This window comes from Oncorhynchus nerka, linkage group LG21, assembly GCF_034236695.1.
Source record: "Oncorhynchus nerka isolate Pitt River linkage group LG21, Oner_Uvic_2.0, whole genome shotgun sequence".
Classification (NCBI taxonomy): domain Eukaryota; kingdom Metazoa; phylum Chordata; class Actinopteri; order Salmoniformes; family Salmonidae; genus Oncorhynchus; species Oncorhynchus nerka.
Window position 1 is genome coordinate 29101023 of NC_088416.1, and position 20200 is coordinate 29121222.

The window sequence follows — 20200 nt, forward strand, 5'->3', positions numbered from 1 at the left end:
TTTCCCCTGCATGCTTGAATTCTGTTTATTCAGTTTCCCAAATATGTCTGTTACATCGGCAAGAAGACACATTTTATTTTAATTACAGAGAAAGTCAACAGTCAGTTCTTTTTACATCCATAGCGAATGACAACAGTTCCTCTCTTGAAAACCACCAAGCCTCGCTGTGAAATAGAACATTGTCATGCTCTGATCCCATATCTCCACATAGTTTTGCGAAACAGGAGTGCACAATGTAGTTCACAAGCGACGTTCTGCGCTCAGCTCTTTTGCCACCAGTTGCTCCCGGTGTATCCATTATAGCTCAGTGGGTGTGTCACACAATGTGTTCATATGGCAGAGGGAGACACATTCATAACTAGAGTGCAGAGGCCTGCCCACTGTCCCGTGATAGATGGAGTCCAATCTGTGCAAAAGCCCACCATTCAGTCCCATGGAATCTGTATTTTCCGTAAATATAGCCATGCAACACACTGAACATCCCCAGTGCCGTTTCATGCTCGGGAATCGTGAGACAGAATGATATGTCCTCGTGAATAGTATCACCCAACATGTAGCAAACAAAAGTCAATGCACGGGCATCTCGGCCCTGACGTCTAACGTCCATTTGGAGAGCATAAGCTGGGGAGTTTGAGTTGTTCAGTCAGATTCCTCTTGATTGCTAGCTATAGCATCAATTCTTAGTTTCACAGTGTTTCTGACAAAGGTATTGATGTGAGTTTCTGTGCCTCTGCCTCCCCTCACATTGTTTTAAGCATATCAATTGCGGCCGGTAATATCAAAGTCACTGCAACAGTGTGTGGTTTCATAGCGTAGGGGGCTTAGCCATTCACCGTGATCTAAGGGCGCTCTCTGGTTGAATTTTCACTTTTAGATTTGAATCATTTTAATTTAGATTTTTAAGGTTAACAACATTACAATGATTTTGAGAGACAAAGACAATATTATAATAGATACATTTTTTGGGGGCGGGGGTTTGGGAAATTCTCCTGCGACCCCACTTTCATATCAGGGAACTGCTGAATTAGACACCTACTCTGAACTAGGGATTGAACTAGGGCTTAACACAAGAGACTGTTGCACACTAGGGCCATTTAATTGTTCTTCAGAGGTCACTTGAGCTTCTGCTGCCAGCTCAGGAACTTATTCACTTTCCTCTTCAGAGGGGCACTCTGGTTCAACTTGCTCCAAAGGAGGGGCTTTTGTACTAGCACCTGCTCCTGGGACAACTGTGTCCACAAAATCCAACACTGGAGGTTTAGAGTAGCCCATTTCCTTATTCGAGCTCCCTTAGCGAGTTACAGAACTGTCTCCTTATCTTCATCAAATGGCGGCGCAGAAACTGAGATGGACCATTAATGCTTTTGATTACATGTCTCCATCCTATTTTTAGGTTCTATGGTCTCCCAACTGTTGACTCCATGTGGACTTTTGTTTGTTTGAATCACTCCGACTGTGGGTTCCCTTGAGGATGGTATGGCGATGTATGTGACTTCTTCGCTCCAGCCAGCTGAATGACCTCCTGGATGAGTCTACTTTGAAAGTCTCTGTTCTGATCAGAGTTTATGTGGGAAGGCAGGCCATAATGGACAAAGAACTCCTCCCAAAGCACCCTGGCCACAGTTCTGTCTTTCTGGTCTTTAGTGGCAAAAACTGAAAAGGGCCATAGATGCTTTTGATGACGCGTCTCCATCCTTTTTTTTAGGTTGTATTGTCTCACTGTCATCTTCACCAGTCACTGGCCAATGGGAAGCAGGTGATCTCGGTAGTGTGTCCTCGTAGGTCCTCCTCTTTTGGGCTGTACTTGATATGTGGACAGTCCAGGTAGCCTCTGCACTATCACATGTTATTCAGGTTTCCACCTGTTGGCAATTGTGTGCTTTCCTGGGACTCCCAAGGACACGATCGCCAGGCTGGAGCTCTTGATGTCTCACCCGTTTGTCATATTTTGTTTTATTCGCCTTATTTCTGCTCGAAGCTGCTGTGGAGGCTAGTTGATAGGCTTCCTTTAGTTGTTCCGTTAAGGTGGACCTGTACTTCAGGTAGTCTTGGTTGGAGTTGCTATCCGGGGCAACATAGAAGCACAGATCAATGGCAGTCTAGCCTCCCACCCAAACATCAGGTAGTAAGGGGAGAGTCGTTTCAGGTGCAGTTGTATGGCTTGGATGAGGTACCCCAATTGCTGACTCCATGTGGGTTTTTTATTGGATCCAAGAGTTCCATGTATATTGAGCAGTGTGCGATCAAATCTCTCCAGCTGTGGGTTCCCTTGAGGATGGTATGGCGATGTACGTGACTTCCTCACCCCAGCCAACTGAAGGACCTCCTGGATGAGTCTGCTTTAAGTTCATGCAGGAGGCGATGTACATGACTTCTTCACCCCAGCCAGCTGAAGGACCTCCTGGATGAGTCTACTTTGAGTTTATACAGGAAGGCAGGCCATAATGGACAAATAACTTCTCACAAAACACCCTGGCCACAGTGCTGACTTTCTAGTCTTTAGTGGTGTACCCTTGGGCATAGCGAGTGAAGTGATCTGTCACTACGAGGATGTTACTGATGTTCTTTGTGTCATTCTCCAGAGAGTGGAAGTCTATACACTCCAACTCTAGGGGGACCATAGTGGTGATGTTCACTAAACCTGCTAATCTAGTGGACAGTGTCTTCCACTTCACACACCATGCACATGACCTGCAGTGAAACTCAATGTCTCTGGACCTGAAGGGCCAGTAGAACCAAGCATGGGCTAGATCAAGAGTCCTCTCATAGCCTAAATGTCCCATATCATTGTGGACAGAATTCCGGAATTCTTTGGGGAGATCCAGCTGCTTTCTCTTGACCTGATTGGGGCCTCTAGGGCAGCGGTTCCCAAACTAGGGGTCGCGACCCAATGTGGAGTCACCTGATATGAAAATTGGGTCTGTGGAGAATTTCCAAAAATCTTGAAAAATATATACAGTGCATTCAGAAAGTATTCATATCCCCTAGACTTTTTCCACATTTTGTTACGTCACAGCCTTATTCTAAAATTGATTAAATAAATAAAACATCTCATCAATCTACACACAAAACCCCATAATGAGAAAGTGAAAACAGTTTTGACATTTTTGCAAATGTATTAAAAACAAAAAACAGAAATACCATTTTTACATAAGTATTCAGACCCTTTGCTATGAGACTCGAAATTGAGCTCAGTGTCGTCCTGTTTCCATTGAGCATCCTTGCGATGTTTCTACATCTTGATTGGAGTCCACCTGTGGTAAATTCAATTGATTGGACATGATTTGGAAAGGCACACACCTGTCTATATAAGGTCCTACAGTTGACAGTGCATGTCAAAGCAAAAATCAAGCCATGAGGTCGAAGGAATTGTCCACAGCGCTCTGAGACAGAATTGTGTCGATGAACAGATCTGGAGAAGGGTATCAAAAAATGTCGGCAGCATTGAAGGTCCCCAAGAAAACAGTAGCATCCATCATTCTTATTAAATGGAAGAAGTTTGGAACCACCAAGACTCTTCCTAGAGCTGGCTCCCTGGCCAAAGTGAGCAATCGGGGGAGAAGGGCCTTGGTCAGGGAGGTGACCAACAACCCGATGGTCACTCTGATAGAGCTCTAGAATTCCTCTGTGGAGATGGGAGAACCTTCCAGAAGGACATCCATCTCTGCAGCACTCCACCAATCAGGCCTTTATGATAGAGCGGCCAGACGGAAGCCACTCCTCAGTAAAAGGCACATGACAGCCCAATTGGAGTTTGCCAAAAGGCACCTAAAGCCTGAATGTCAAGCTTCATGTCTGTAGGAAACCTGGCACCATCCCCACGGTGAAGCATGGTGGTGGCAGCATCATGCTGTGGGGATGTTTTTCAGGAACTGGGAGACTAGTCAGGATCGAGGCAAAGATGAATGGAGAAAAGTGCAGAGAGATCCTTGATGAAAACCTGCTCCAGAATGTTCAGGACCTCATACTGAGGCAAAGGTTCACCTTCCAACAGGACAACGACCCTAAGCACACATCTAAGACAACGCAGGAGTGGATTCGGGGACAAGTCTCTGAATGTCCTTGAGTGGCCCAGCCAGAGCCCGGGTTTGAACCCAATCGAGCATCTCTGGAGAGACGTGAAAATAACTGTGCAGTAATGCTCCCCATCCAATCTGACAGAGCTTGAGAGGATCTGCAGTGAAGAGTGGGAAAAACTCCCCAAATACAGGTGTGCCAAGCTTGTAGCATCATACCCAAAAAGACTTGAGGCTGTAATCACTGCCAAAGGTGCTTCAACAAAGTACTGAGTAAAGGGTCTGAATACTTCTGTAAATGTGATATTTCAGTTTAATTTGTAATAAATTAGCTTTGTCATTATGGGGTATTGTGTCTATCAATTTTAAAATAAGCCTGTAACCTAACAAAATTGGAAACAGTAAAGGTGTCTGAATACTTCCCAAAGGCACTGTATATATACACTGAACACAAATATAAACGCAACATGCGAGAGTTTCAAAGATTTTACAGAGTTACAGTTCATATAAGGAAATCAGCCAACTGAAATACAGTAAATGAATTATGCTTTAATGGATTTGCGCAAGACTGAGAATACAGATATGCATCTGTTGGTCACAGATACTGTACCTTAAAAAAAAGTAAGGGCTGGGGCGTGGATGAAGAAAAACTGTCAGTATCTGGTGTGAGGAAGCTGAGGAGTGGGACAACATTCCACCAGCCGGATGAACTCCATGCAAAGGAGATGTGTCATGGTGCATGAGTCAGGTGCAGGAGAGCAGAGAGTTGTGAACAGGCGCACACTTTATTGAGGCAGGAGAAACCACCAGACGGACGCCACGGCGTCGAAACCTCCAGCCAATTGGCAAAAGTGCAAAACGTGCAAACAGTCATAATAATTATGTTCAAACAAATAAACATACCTCGTGACAAAACACGGAATATACGAACACCAGTCTGGCGCGTCAAACATGACACATAACACAAACCATATCACACAAAGACATTAGGGGGAACAGGGGAATAAATACATGCAGTGTGGTTGGGAAATGCAAACCAGGTGTGCAAAACAAGACAAAACAAATGGATCAATGAAAAATGGAGCAGCGATGGCTAGAAAGCCGGCGACGTCGACCGCCGAACGAACATGGGGAGGAGCCGACATCTGCGGAAGTCGTGACATTGCTGGTCCGCAGCGTATTTGTCTTGAATATGATTGGAGAATTTTTTGGTCCACGTCACAAATAAATACATGTATTTACATCGAATAAATGCTTGCCGTAGGCCTACAATTCACTACAATGCACTGAACTATGCATGCTGCAGTAAACAAATTGTGTTGCCATGACTAAGTATAGCTACACCAAACACACACACAAGCTAGCCCTGCTGAGCAGGCTGCACGCTCTCAGTCTCCATGGATTTGTTTCAAATGACAGCTGCCTGCCAAAACCGGTCTGTGTGATATGTCAGACTTGCCTCAGCAATGATGCTATGAAGCCATCGAAAATACACAGAAATGTATAAACAAACCATCCACGTCTCAAGGATAAACCAGACGGTTTTTGTTTTACAAAAAAAGAGATGACATACCAAACAAAAATGCTGCACAATAATTTCACAGACTATGAGAATTTACTGAAGGGTTCATACTCTCATAGCATTTTCCAAGTGCCAGGCTCCTTTCACCATAGTTGAAAAACTGGTCATAGCCTCAGTCGTGGAAACTTGCTGAGAGGTTTTAGGCCCAACTGCAGCTACCAAGATCAGCATCATCACACTTTCTAATGACACGTAGAATGACACATAGGATCCAGGATATGGCAGATGATGAAATCACAGGTTTTAAAAAGAACTCGCACATCAAATTGGTTTGCAATCCTATTAGATGAAACGACTGACATTATAAATGTCTGCTTCTTGTATATATTCGATACATACAGTACATGAATAATTTATTTGTTGCAAAGTGTTGCCTCAGAATACAACCGCAGGTGACATATTCTGTCTTCTGAACGAATACATAACGGGGTATGGAATATGATGGGACTGTTGTATTATGGATCTGTACGGATGAGACTGCTGCTCAGCCTATCCATGCAGGGATGAGCACGTGTCATTTTCCAAACTCAGCTCAAACGAAAAAAACAGTCGATTTCATAGACAAAACAATAAAAACATTATTTAGTCATTATACACAATCACATGACCTGTGCTGTCAATAAAAACAATGTAACAACTGAATCTTTATCATTATTTCTATATAACAGTACGTTATTAGAAACGTTAAATAGTACAAGATGTTTGGGGCAGCGATCTAAGGCACTGCATCTCAGTGCTGGAGGCTTCACTACAGACTCTGGTTTGATCCCAGGCTGTTGAATCGGGATTCCCATGGGGCGGTGCACAATTGGCCCAGTGTTGTCCGGGTTAGGGGATGGTTTGGTCGGGGTAGGACGTTATTGTAAATAATCATTTGTTCTTAACTGGTGTGCCTGTCTCTTGGACACCAACAGGTTAAAGGAGGGGAACACTCAACGTGTTTGGGCGTCTGGAGTAGAGGTCGACCGATTAATTAAGGCCGATTTCAAGTTTTCATAACAATCGGAAATCGTTATTTTTGGACACCGAGTTGGCCAATTATTATTATTATTTTTTTTTTACACCTTTATTTAACTAGGCAAGTCAGTTAAGAACACATTCTTATTTTCAATGACTGCCTAGGTACAGTGGGTTAACTGCCTTGTTCAGGGGCAGAACGACTGATTTTTACCGTGTCAGCTCAGGGATTCAATCTTGCAACCTTACAGTTAACTAGTCCAATGCTATAACTACATTGCACTCCACGAGAAGCCTGCCTGTTACGCGAATTCAGTAAGAAGACAAGGTAAGTTGCTAGCTAGCATTATACTTATCTTACAAAAAAGAAATAATCAATCATAATCACTAGTTAACGACACATGGTTGATGATATTACTAGTTTATCTAGCGTGTCCTGTGTTGCAAATAATCGATGCTGTTCGTATTCGCGAAAAAGGACTCGTTGCTCCAACGTGTACCTAACCATAAACATCAATGCCTTTCTTAAAATCAATACACAGAAGTATATATTTTTAAACCTGCATATTTAGCTAAAATAAATCCAGGTTAGCAGGCAATATTAACCAGGTGAAATTGTGTCACTTCTCTTGCGTTCAATGCAAGCAGAGTCAGGGTATATGCAACAGTTTGGGCCGACTGGCTCGTTGCGAACAAATTTGCCAGAATCTTACGTAATTATGACATAACATTGAAGGTTGTGCAATGTAAAAGGAATATTTAGACTTAGGGATGCCACCCGTTAGATAAAATCCAGAACGGTTCCGTATTTCACTGAAAGAATAAACGTTTTGTTTTCGAGATGATAGTTTCCGGATTCGACCATATTAATGACCCAAGGCTCGTATTTCTGTGTGTTATAATTAAGTCTATAATTTGATAGAGCAGTCTGACTGAGCGATGGTAGGCAGCAGCAGGCTCGTAAGCATTCATTCAAACAGCACTTTTGTGCGTTTTGCCAGCAGCTCTTCGCTGTGCTTCAAGCATTGCGCTGTTTATGACTTCAAGCCTATCAACTCCCGAGATTAGGCTGGTGTAACCGATGTGAAATGGCTAGCTAGTTAGTGGGGTGTGCGCTAATAGCGTTTCAAACGTCACTCGCTCTAAGACTTGGAGTAGTTGTTCCCCTTGCTCTGCATGGGTAACGCTGCTTCGAGGGTGACTGTTGTCGATGTGTTCCTGGTTTGAGCCCAGGTAGGAGCGAGGAGAGGGACGGAAGCTATACTGTTACACTGGCAATAAAGTGCCTATAAGTACATCCAATAGTCAAAGGTATATGCAATACAAATCGTATAGAGAGAAATGGTCCTATAATTCCTATAATAACTACAACCTGAAACTTCTTACCTGGGAATATTGAAGACTCATGTTAAAAGGAACCACCAGCTTTCATATGTTCTCATGTTCTGAGCAAGGAACTTAAACGTTGCACTTTTACTTTCTTCTCCAACACTTTGTTTTTGCATTATTTAAACCAAATTGAACAGGTTTCATTATTTATTTGAGGCTAAATTGATTTTATTGATGTATTATATTAAGTTAAAATAAGTGTTCATTCAGTATTGTAATTGTCATTATTACAAATAAACGAAGGAAAAAAAAGTTGGCCGATTAATCGGTATCTGCTTTTTTTGGTCCTCCAATCATCAGTATCGGTATCGGCGTTGAAAAATCATAATCGGTCGACTTCTAGTCTGGAGAGACAGAGTGGATAAAGGCTGACGAGAGTGATGTAGAAATGGATCACATCTGAGCCAAACTCAGTTTAAATTCTAGGATTACTTTCCCTCACAATCTGATCCACTCCCAGGAAAGCAGTGGATGCGTAATCCGTTAACCAGCACTGAAGAGACTCAGATTGTCACCGGTTCTTGAGGATAAACTATTGGAACTGTCCTGTGACCAAGCTTTGCTTTAATGAGATGTGCCTGTCCATGGTCTGGCTGTTCAGCAATGGAGAATACCCGCAACTCAGCGAGATGGCAGTGAAGACCTTCATCCCCTTTCATTCTACATTCTTAAGATGTACCAGCTTCTCCTCTCTTGCTGCAACAAAATCTAAATGTTGCAGCAGACTGACTGTTGGAAACACCTTGAGTGCCCCTCTCCTCCATTGTGTTGGTGTTCAAGAGACAGCCACACCAGTTAAGAATAAATTCTTATTTACAATGACGACCTACACCAGCCAAACCCTCCCCTAAACCAGACGACACTGGGCCAATTGTGCAGCGCCCTATGGGACTCCCCATCATACAGCCCAGGATCGAACCAGGGTCAGTAGTGACGCCTCTAGCTCTGAGATGCAGTGCCTTAGACCACTGTGCCACTCGGGTGTGTCAATTATCTTGTACAATTTCATGTTTTTAATAACGTATATAGAAATAATTAGAGATTCAGTTGTTGTTACATTGTTTTTATTGACAGCTCAGGTCATGTGATCATGTATAATGACTAAATAATGTTTGTATTGTTTGTCATTTACAGAAAGACATCCCCTGAAGACAGCCCATCAAATAGACAGGCAAACAGACAGCCCCTGAAGACAGCCCATCAAATAGACAGGCAAACAGACATCCCATCAAATAGACAGGCAAACAGACATCTCCTGAAGACATCCCATCAAATAGACAGGCAAACAGACATCACCTGAAGACAGCCCATCAAATAGACAGGCAAACATACAGCCCCTGAAGACAGCCCATCAAATAGACAGGCAAACAGACATCCCCTGAAGACAGCCCATCAATAGACAGGCAAACAGACAGCCCGCGAAGACAGCCCATCAAATAGACAGGCAAACAGACAGCCCCTGAAGACAGCCAATCAAATAGACAGGCAAACAGACATCACCTGAAGACAGCCCATCAAATAGACAGGCAAACAGACAGGCAAACAGACATCCCCTGAAGACAGCCCATCAAATAGACAGACAAACAGACATCCCCTGAAGACAGCCCATCAAATAGACAGGCAAACAGACATCACCTGAAGACAGCCCATCAAATAGACAGGCAAACAGACATCCCCTGAAGACAGCCCATCAAATAGACAGGCAAACAGACATCACCTGAAGACAGCCTATGAAGAAAGCATAGAGAGACACTGCCCATGAAGATGGCACAAACAAACTATGAAGGCAGCCAAGAAAATACATAATTCATACATTTTGTGTGAAGAAAGAAATGAATGAAATCAGTCTTTTTTATAAAGAAAAAGCGAGTGCCAACATTTTTTTCCCAAAGCAGTCCCCAGAACAAGAAGGCCATGTCTTGCTGGTCCCTGGCACAAAAAGTTAGAGAAAGGCTGATGCAATAAATAGCCAAGTGGTAAATTGCATTTTGTTCTAAAGAAAGGACAAAGCTTTTGGCTAATGCACAAATGACTCTGATTGGTTGAGGAATTCACCTAAAATATTATCAAGCTGGGTATTTTTTAATACAACTTTTTACATAACACACATTACCTGTCGTTGTTGATGACGCCGTCTGTGTCATCAGGGCAGTAACTCGGGTCACTATCAGAAGCGTCATGATGGCGTGTCCTTTTCATGGGAATCAAGGGAGACACTGGCAACAATTTAGAAGAGGGTACTTGTCGCATGACACAGTTTTATTCTGAGGTCTTGCCTGACAAGCTGTGAAAGTAACAAGTGAACAGTGAATACAATTATTTTTTGAGGTCGGTAAACCATTGCAACCATATTGCTGGACATGTTATGACACCCACCTTTGCTCCTTCTGGTAGGTCTCGGCCTCCGTTCATGACCAGGGGATCCGTTTGGCACCCAGCTGTACACTTTGTCTAACAGAAAAACAGCAACAACATCCCTCAATTATAAACATAGCTTGAGAAATAACATCACCTTGTTTGGAAGCTAATGCTATGCTTTCCGTAGGTAGACTGACTCCAGATTGGATTAGATTCAGGCCGGTGAAGGCGTTACACTATGCAACAAACTGTGACGTGTTTTACTATGGCACTGGGTTGGTTTGAGTTTGATGCTGCTAGTTAATAGCTATTTTCACGTCTCTGCAGAGATGCTCGATCAGGTTCAAGTCTTGGCTCTTGCTGGGCCACTCAAGAACATTCAGAGACTTGTCCCGAAGCCACTCCTGTGTTGTCTTGGCTGTGTTTAGGGTCGTTGTCCTGTTGGAAGGTGAACCTTCGCCCCAGTCTGAGGTCCTGAGCACTCTGGAGCAGGTTTTCATCAAGGATCTTTGTACTTTGCTCTGTTCATCTTTCCCTCGATCCTGACTAGTCTCCCAGTCCCTGCCACTGAAAAACATCCCCACAGCATGATGCCGCCACCACCATGCTTCACCGTAGGGATGATGCCAGATTTCCTCCAGAAATGATGCTTGACATTCAGGCCAAAGAGTTCAATCTTGGTTTCATCAGACCAGAGAATCTTGTTTCTCATGGTCTGAGTCCTTTAGGTGCCTTTTGGCAAACTCCAAGCAGGCTGTCATGTGCTTTTTACTGAGGGCTGGCTTCCGTCTAGCCACTCTACCATAAAGGCCTGATTGGTGGAGTGTTGCAGAGATGGTTGTCATTCTGGAAGGTTCTCCCATCTCCACAGAGGAACTCTGGAGCTCTGTCAGAGTGACCTTCAGGTTCTTGGTCACCTTCCTGACCAAGGCCCTTCTCCCCCGATTGGTCAGTTTGGCCTGGAGGCCAGTTCTAGGAAGGGTCTTGGTGGTTCCAAACTTCTTCCATTTAATAAGAATGATGGATGCCACTGTGTTCTTGGGGACCTTCAATGCTGCAGAAATGTTTTGGTACCCTTCCCCAGATCTGTGCCTCGACACAATCCTGTGTCTGAACTCTATGGACAATTCCTTCGACCTCATGGCTTGGTTTCTGCTCTGACATGCACTGTCAACTGTGGGGCCTTATATAGACAGGTGTGTGCCATTCCAAATCATGTCCAATCAATTTAATATACCACAGGTGGACTCCAATCAAGTTGTAGAAACAGCTCAAGGATGATCAATGGAAACAGGATGCAGCTGAGCTGAGCAAATTTTGAGTCTCATAGCAAAGGGTCTGAATACTTATGTAAATATGGTATTTCTGTTTTTTTTATAAATTTGCAAAAAAAATCACTTTGTCATTATGGGCTATTGTGTGTAGATTGATGAGGGAAAACATTAATTAATCAATTTTAGAATAAGGCTGAAACATATCAAAATGTTGAAAAGGGGAAGGGGTCTGAACACTTTCCGAATGCACTGTATAAAACCAGTAGTGTATGGTCTAGCTACCGGTATACTTACCACTGGGGACCATTGAACTCCAATCACCTAATTTGCATGACAGCATCCTTCGCCAGGGCATGCAAAACCATAGCTGGTGGCTGTGCATCCTGAAGGAAGCATGCATTGGTCAAGGGCTTTTCAGTCTCAAACGTTTTTTATCCTTTGAACGCATTGGTTGGGCTCCCGAGTGGCGCATCGGTCTAGGGCACTGTGTCTCAGTGCAAGAGGTGTCACTATAGTACCTGGTTCAAATCCAGGCTGTATCACATCCAGCCATGTTTGGGAGTCCTATACGGCCCAGTGCCGTCAGGGTTTGGCCGGAGTAGGCTGTCATTGTAAATAATAATTTGTTCTTAACTGACTTGCTTAGTTAAATATATATATTTTTAAATGAAACAACGGAGCCCCATTCAATGAAGGGAAGCAAAGGGTGCGGAATGGAGATTAGCAGTAGGAGTCAATGTTCAGTCAGGAATCTTTGGATTGTGGCTTCACATTTCATCCAAAGTTGTTGAAGAAGACAACTGTACCATGTCAGATATAGAGTTAAAATGTATTCAATTTTGAGTTTGCATCCCAATATTTCTCTTACATACATCACGGAAGACTGAAATATAACAAAACCTTTTGACATAGAAATACCGGATTTTAATAACATAAAAATATGAATAACATTCCACCCATGAGGTCAATCAAAGAGGGTGCTTTTGGTCATTAAGTGTAGGAAAAGGTACAGTACTAGAAGTGGCTTTAGTGTAGATAAGAGTGTCTAATTAGTGAATAAGATCCAGTATAATGTGAATGTATGTCAGGGCTGAGAGGTGAAATGGTATTTTAGTAGAGATGAGCTGAGATGTTTGGTGGTTGGGAGTGGAGAATGAAGGGTTGATGTTGTGGTGAGGCTGATGATTGCGAGGCCGTGCATTGCGATCTGTCTCTGGTACACTCTTTGCTCGGGGGCCCTCCCGTTCACTCAGAGCGCCCACAGAGCTCTGGGCACAGAGCAGCAAAATAAGCCCATCGCCATCTATCCCTCCATATATCCATCCATTCCAGCACTGCTGCCGGGGCCCTGGAGAGCTAACGAGGGCCACACACTGCGGCTCAGGCTCCTATGAAAAGTGGAACAACTCATTCTGACTGACTGTCTCTTTTTCTCTCTCTCTCTCTCTCTCTCTCTCTCTCTCTCTCTCTCTCTCTCTCTCTTTGACTAAAGGCTACTCATTTGGAGTAATCAAAATAGTTAAACATGTTGTATCATGACAATACCCCTGCCTTGCTTTTCTAGTTCAGCTATTGACTTCTCATTCCTCTGTTTTGTTTCAGCACATTCAAGCTATGATTAAGAGCTAAATAATGGTGGTGATTAAATATCTTGCTAATATCTTTTTTTAATTCACAGTTTATTTAAAATCCTGGATTCCTTCAGATCTATGTCCTCTACCAAAAGCCTTTTATCGAGCATAGAGAAACTCAACCCCAGTAAAGCATCTCCAGTACCTCAAGAAAACTTTTAACAATGTTTGACTATGGACAGTCTGCAGGTGTCCACTGACACACAGATAGTTAATAAATGTTTTGGTTGACTTTTTGCGCAGAGACTATGGGATTGCTTCCCCTCAGTTATCAGCTCCATGAAATTGCCCACTAAGCATTTCTTTCTCTCCCAATCACTCTGTTTTCTTCTCGTCTAGTTCCTCTTCCTTAACCCCCATTCTCTCAGGTCACCCTAGTTAATGTCCTATTTACAGCGGGCATCTGTCAGCCTCCCTTTATGGGTCATGCCCCTCTCCCACACTGAGACGCACCGCGCTGCTCCGCTACCCATCAGCCCATACAAATGCTGACCCGATGACCCTGCTGAGGACACACTCTGCCCCTGCCACAGCTGGATCCGCCAGAAGTTGCCTTCATCATCAGAAAGAACTCCTCTGCAGGTAAGTCCTTCAGGTCATAGAGAACTGCAGTCAACGAGTTCATCAACAATTCTCACAGATTGTAGGTGTGGTTAAACCCTGTAGCGCTCCACAGAGAAAGCAGGAATGGTATTGGTACCACTATGGAGTGACTGTGTCACCATCTCATCCCATCCCATCAGCATATGTTTTTTAAAGTTGAGAGAGAGGGTGTTGAATTAATGAAATACTTTTTCAGCTGTAGTGTTTCTTGTGTCTGAAAGCACAACGTTGTTGATTCACAGGTCAGCAGCTGCTCTTGGGTTCCCGTGTCGCCGTCATGCAGGGAGAGAAAGACATGTCAGGAACCAGTTCTGCAACCCAGTGTTGATACTCTTCGCATTCAATGCAGGGGGAAACGTTTAAGCGACATTGAGGGAACTCTCATCATCAATCTGCCCAAAAACAGAACAAAGGGAAGGTTATTACAGATGCTCCCATTCGCTAAGTTGAGAACATGAATTGATGTCGGATCCATGATGTACTGTGTGTATCAATATATTCTGTAATCTGTGTGTCTCTCACAACCCATTAAACAAGGGTGAATGTAATCACTTCACAAAGTATGTCACTTCTCCCTCCATTCAAATTAAAGTAAGAGAGATGGGTCTCTCGTTGCAATGGAAAGCATGAACTTAAGTAACACTATTAGCAACCATAAAGAGTGTTATGTCATTCTGGACTGCATGTATCAAACTCAGATCCAATAGTCTTGAGATCGCTCCATTAAAGAGCCTCATCAGTGGCTCCCCCATTGCAACTGCTCTCAGCTAGCGCCACCCAGTGGCAGCCAAGCATACTCATCGTATTATCTAAATGGCGTGTCATAGTGGAATTTCAAACAGACATATTTCAACTAGCTGGTTCTCTAATAGAGTGGAGATTGGCGGTGTCCTTGAGTGCAGGTCACAGAGTCACTTGTAAGGCAGCTCAGGAGGGAAAGGAAAGCTGGTGTTTTACTAATGCCTGATGAAATGTGAATAAATAATAAAACACTGGGAAAAATCCAGAGTGCTGATGATGGAGCTCTTGGTTTCCCTCTCTCTGCCCAAGTGCCCCATGGGTAATTAGAGCTGCCCTCTAAGCGGTGCCTCCAGTCCAGAGGCAAGTGGGACTTTGGGGACCAGAGCAGCTCCCTTTAGGCTGACACATGGCATCTCTGTGTGCATTATGCAGACCTCTCTTAATGGGTGGAATTAATGGGCCCTCGTTGCATTTCCTTCACTTAACTTGAAGGGGAAGCGGGGGGGGGGGGGGGACTTTGAGAACGGAGGGGTTTTAGTAGTCTTGAAAACTCGAACCTAGGCAACAGTGACTCGGCAACACAGTGACTAGGGTCTGGTTTCAATGATGGACTCTTTTTGGATAGAGGAACTATGTCACTGCCTAAGTCGATAAAGGGAAAAATGTCCCAGCAAATCAAGAGGCAGACATGCCAAAGTTTCCAAGCAAAACCTTTTTTGCTTTGCAGTGGTTTAAGTTAAGAAAGTAGATGTGAATTGAATGCACTCATTAAAAATAACCTCCAACTTCCTAGCTACTATTTTGTATTTTATTGACGGGAAAGAGTTCCATCATTGAAACCAGACCCTAGTCACTGTGTTGCCTAGGGTCAGGTTTTCAAGACTAGGGTTTTAGCCATGGCAACAAGGGGGAAATTCCACACACTAAGTTGTTCACATACACAAGCAAACACAGGCTGCTGTGTCAATCCCATCACCATTAAGCATATCAATACCTTCCGAATGTTAGTTCTGCCAGAGAGAGAGAGAGGGTCTGTGTTAGTTTTGTAATGTGTCTTGTGCAGGGGTTCCCAAACTTTTCAATACCCTCCAGTATTGGGGAACATTACTGCAAAATATATGGGCTAAAAACCTAGCTAAAAAACGTTAGCTGACATGGGCTAGTTGATCTGGACATTTCTGACAAGTTATACATACAGGGCCTTTGGAATGTATTCAGACCCCTTGACTTTTTCCACATTTTGTTACATTACAGTCTTATTCTAACATGGATTAAATACATTTTTTTCCTCAGCAATCTACACACAATACCCCATAATTACAAAGTGAAAACAGGTTTTAGCAAATTTTTGCAAATACCATATTTATGGGTCTGAATACTTATTCAGACCCTTTGCTATGAGACTCGATATTGAGCTCAGGTACATCCTGTTTCCATTGATCATCATTCAGATGTTTCTACTTGATTGGAGACCACCTGTGGTAAATTCAATTGATTGGACATAATTTGGAAAGGCACACACCTGTCTATATAAGGTCCCACAGTTGACAGTGTATGTCAGAGCAAAAACCAAGCCATGAGGTCGAAGGAATTATCCGTAGAGCTCAGAGACAGGATTGTGTCGAGGCACAGATCTGGGGAAGGGTACCAAAACATTTCTGAAGGTCCCCAAGAAAACATTGGCCTCCATCATTCTTAAATGGAAGAAGTTTGGAACCACCAAGACTCTTCCTAGAGCTGGCCAACTCTGGCCAAAGTGAGCAATCGGGGAAGAAGGGCCTTGGTCAGGGACTTGACCAACAACCTGATGGTCACTCTGACAGAGCTCTAAAGTTCCTCTGTAGAGATGGGAAAACCTACCAGAAGGACAACCAACTCTGCAGCACTTCACCAATCAGGCCTTTATGGTAGAGTGGCCAGACGGAAGCCACTCCTCAGTAAAAGGCACATGACAGCCTGCTTGGAATTTGCCAAAATGCACCTAAAGGGCTCTCAGACCATGAGAAACAAGATTCTCTAGTCTGATGAAACCAAGATTGAGCTCTTTGGCCTGAATGCCAAGCGTCACGTCTGGAGGAAATCTGTCACCATCCCTACGGTGAAGCATGGCTGTGGCAGCATCATGCTGTGGGGATGTTTTTCAGTGGCAGGGACTGGGAGACTAATAAGGATCGAGGGAAAGATGAACATAGCAAAGTACAGAGAGATCCTTGATGAAAATCTGCTCCAGAATGCACAGGACCTCAGACTGGGGCAAAGGTTCACCTTCCAACAGGACAATGACCCTAAGCACACAGCCACAGCCAGAGCCAAGGCTTGAACCCGATCGAACATCTCTGGAGAGACGTGAAAATAGCTGTGCAGCGGCGCTCCCCATCCAACCTGACAGAGCTTGAGAGGATCTGCAGAGAAGAATGGGAGAAACTCCCCAAATACAGGTGTGAGTCTGTAATCGCTGCCAAAGGTGCTTCAACAAAGTTCTGAGTAAAGGGTCTGAATACTTCTGGAAATGTGATGTTTCAGTTTTTGATTTGTCATTATCGGGTATTGTGGGTAGACTGATGGGGGGGAATGTTTTTAGCAATTTTAGATTAAGGCTGTAATGTAACAAAATGTGGAAAAAGTCAAGGGGTCTGAATACTTTCCGAATGCACTGTAGCTCTCTAAGGTATGCAATGACTGTGTCACGTTCTGACCTTTATTTCCTTTCTTTTGTATTTATTTAGTATGGTCAGGGCGTGAGTTGGGTGGGCAGTCTATGTTTGTTTTTCTAGGTTTTGGGTATTTCTATGTTTCGGCCTAGTATGGTTCTCAATCAGAGGCAGGTGTCATTAGTTGTCTCTGATTGAGAATCATACTTAGGTAGCCTGGGTTTCACTGTGTTTTTGTGGGTGATTGTTCCTGTCTCTGTGTTTGCACCAGATAGGACTGTTTTGGGTTTTCACGTTTCTTGTTTTTGTTAGTTTGTTCATGTGAAGTGATTTATTAAAACACGAATAACCACCACGCTGCATTTTGGTCCGCTTCTCCTTCACCACAGGAAAACCATTACAGACTGACATGACAAGAGGAACTAATGATACACCACCCAATTTCGGAATTGCACCTTGTGCATTGTACTATTACAACTTTCAAGAGTAAGTTGAAAGCCGGACTGAGTTCCTTAAAAAAGTGTTATGGAACCACTGCCTTACAGAACCTATTGCCTTTCAGCTATTTGTGACATGAGCAGAGGCATCGACAGAACTTTCCATGTGAAGTACCATGAGCCTTCCATTTTGTCGATATCGTATATAACCTCTCTGGATTTGGCATTGTCATACAGAGTAAAGCTCTGTGTTATTGCGATAGCGGCCAAAGCGGATATCTGTAGATCGATTTGCCACTGCTGTTGGGTCGTTCCACGAAATGAGTACCTTTTATATTTTAAGTAGAAATTGTGCTCAAATATTTTAAAAGCCTGTTAATATAGACCACATGGAAACTTCAGTAAATCTGATATATTTTTTTATTTGAATAAAGACCAAAGTGCTAATGTGCCAAAAGTCAGCATTTGAACATGTCCCTCTGTGTATCCTAGTCATTTTGTTTCTTTGACAAAGTCATTTCTGAAGATTATTATTTATCTTTTATATTTTTGTTTCCAATTTTTTGTCAAATAAATTATAATAATTTCCCTCATTTTAAGGTCAACCCTGTTGTTTAAATATGGTGAAACTATTCAAGGTCAACCTTTGTGTTTTAATATGGTGAAACTATTGCTTTTAAATCATTGTTTCTAAAGAAACATTGAACATCTAATAGTCAAGTAGTAGTGTAAAAGCAGGTTTTTGGGGAATTGTTTTGTGTTTTGTGATGGAAAACGAGCATAACACGACAACCCTGTTACCCATAGATAGACAGGCTAGAAATGTTTTCACAATGATTGTTTTTGTCAACTGCCCCTCCATGTTACACACAACAAGCTTCCATTCCCCCTGTCACAAGAGGATTTATGGCTGATGTAAGATGAAATCACACACACAACACTGTTACGGTCAACCCTGTTACTTTATTTGGCACTTAATAGACTTAATAGAATTACTATAGTATTTTTTTTAAACCTCTTGAGATGGGAAAAACAATGTTTTATTAAGTTGAATATGTGCTCTTTATGACAAAAGGCACCTTATTGGTAGAACGACCCTGTGTACTGTAAGTGCGGATGGGGGAAAAAGGCAATTTCCTGAATCCAGCTCATTTTGATGCAATGCTTTCCAATCGTGTCCTCCGAGCAGGGTATTGTCCAAGAAAAAAAGAATAACAGCACAAATCTCAAAGTGCTGGTACATTTGTAGTGTGTGTGCTTGATCGCCTGTGTGCATACATTCGTGCTTGGGTATATATACGAAATGTGCAGCAAGCCATTACAATATTTATACTGGCAGGTAGTTGCCAGAGGGTAGAACGTTTATGATCTGATGAACAAAACTATTAAAGGCATTAGCAAGGTTGCACAGAGCTCCCATTATAGAGCATTCATTCACTCTCATATACATGCACACAAACATGCACAAACACACACACACACACACATTCTCCGGATGGGACAACCCAAGGGCATTTCAGGAAATGGCGCAGTGATGGACCCACCAGAAGGAGGAGAGGACAAAGATGCTTATATTTATGTATGTATGCAGATGCATGGGAGTTTAGAGTATCTGCCGTGACTCAAACTCTGAGGTCAGGCAGGTCTGTTTCTCATGGGATCTCCCATATGGTGACCCTGACAGCTGGGCGTTTCCTGAGGTGGAAAGTTAGAGAGAGGAAGTGGAGAGTCAAGGTTCTTCCTATTTAAACAATTAGCATTTGTTTTGTCATGATAAAAGCTACATTTCTTTGAGACTAAATTTAACTCTCACACATTGAGACAAACAAAGTGTAAATTGAATGTTGGATTTGAGAGGACACAAATGGTTAATAATAATAATGTATATGTATTTTATATAGTATGTTTCATTACATAAGGAATCTCAATGTTGCTGAGAGGGAGGGGAGAACGGAAATCCCTGGATGTTGGAGAGAGGATGGAGTGACAAAATTGGCAGTCATGCAAACTGACACGTAAGATAGATGAAGAGATGTTTAAACAAGCTTGATTGGACAGTATAAACATTACATCAAACTAAATGTGATTGCTACATGGTGGAGCACTTGCGTGATGGGGTGCTTGGACGTGGCCAATTACAATTTGTATAAATTCAAAGTAATACAGGAGAGAGTGCCATGTACTCTGTACTATACTGTAATATTGTGCAACAGTGTAATTTTATCAGTTTTTTAATCCTTCAATGTGAAATTCATAACTGCAGGAACAAGCAGTATTTTAGGAGTAGTGTGTGTGTGTGTGTGTGTGTGTGTGTGTGTGTGTGTGTGTGTGTGTGTGTGTGTGTGTGTGTGTGTGTGTGTGTGTGTGTGTGTGTGTGTGTGTGTGTGTGTGTGTGTGTGTGTGTGTGTGTGTGTGTGTGTGTGTGTGTGTACATTCAAGTAAAATCCTAACCTTTGGTTTGAGTTAATTAATCCTAAATGTATTAGGGCAAACTCAAATGACTTGACCTGAGGTTTTAATTATGAATCCTTATTTTGTTATTACCACACAGTGTCACACCT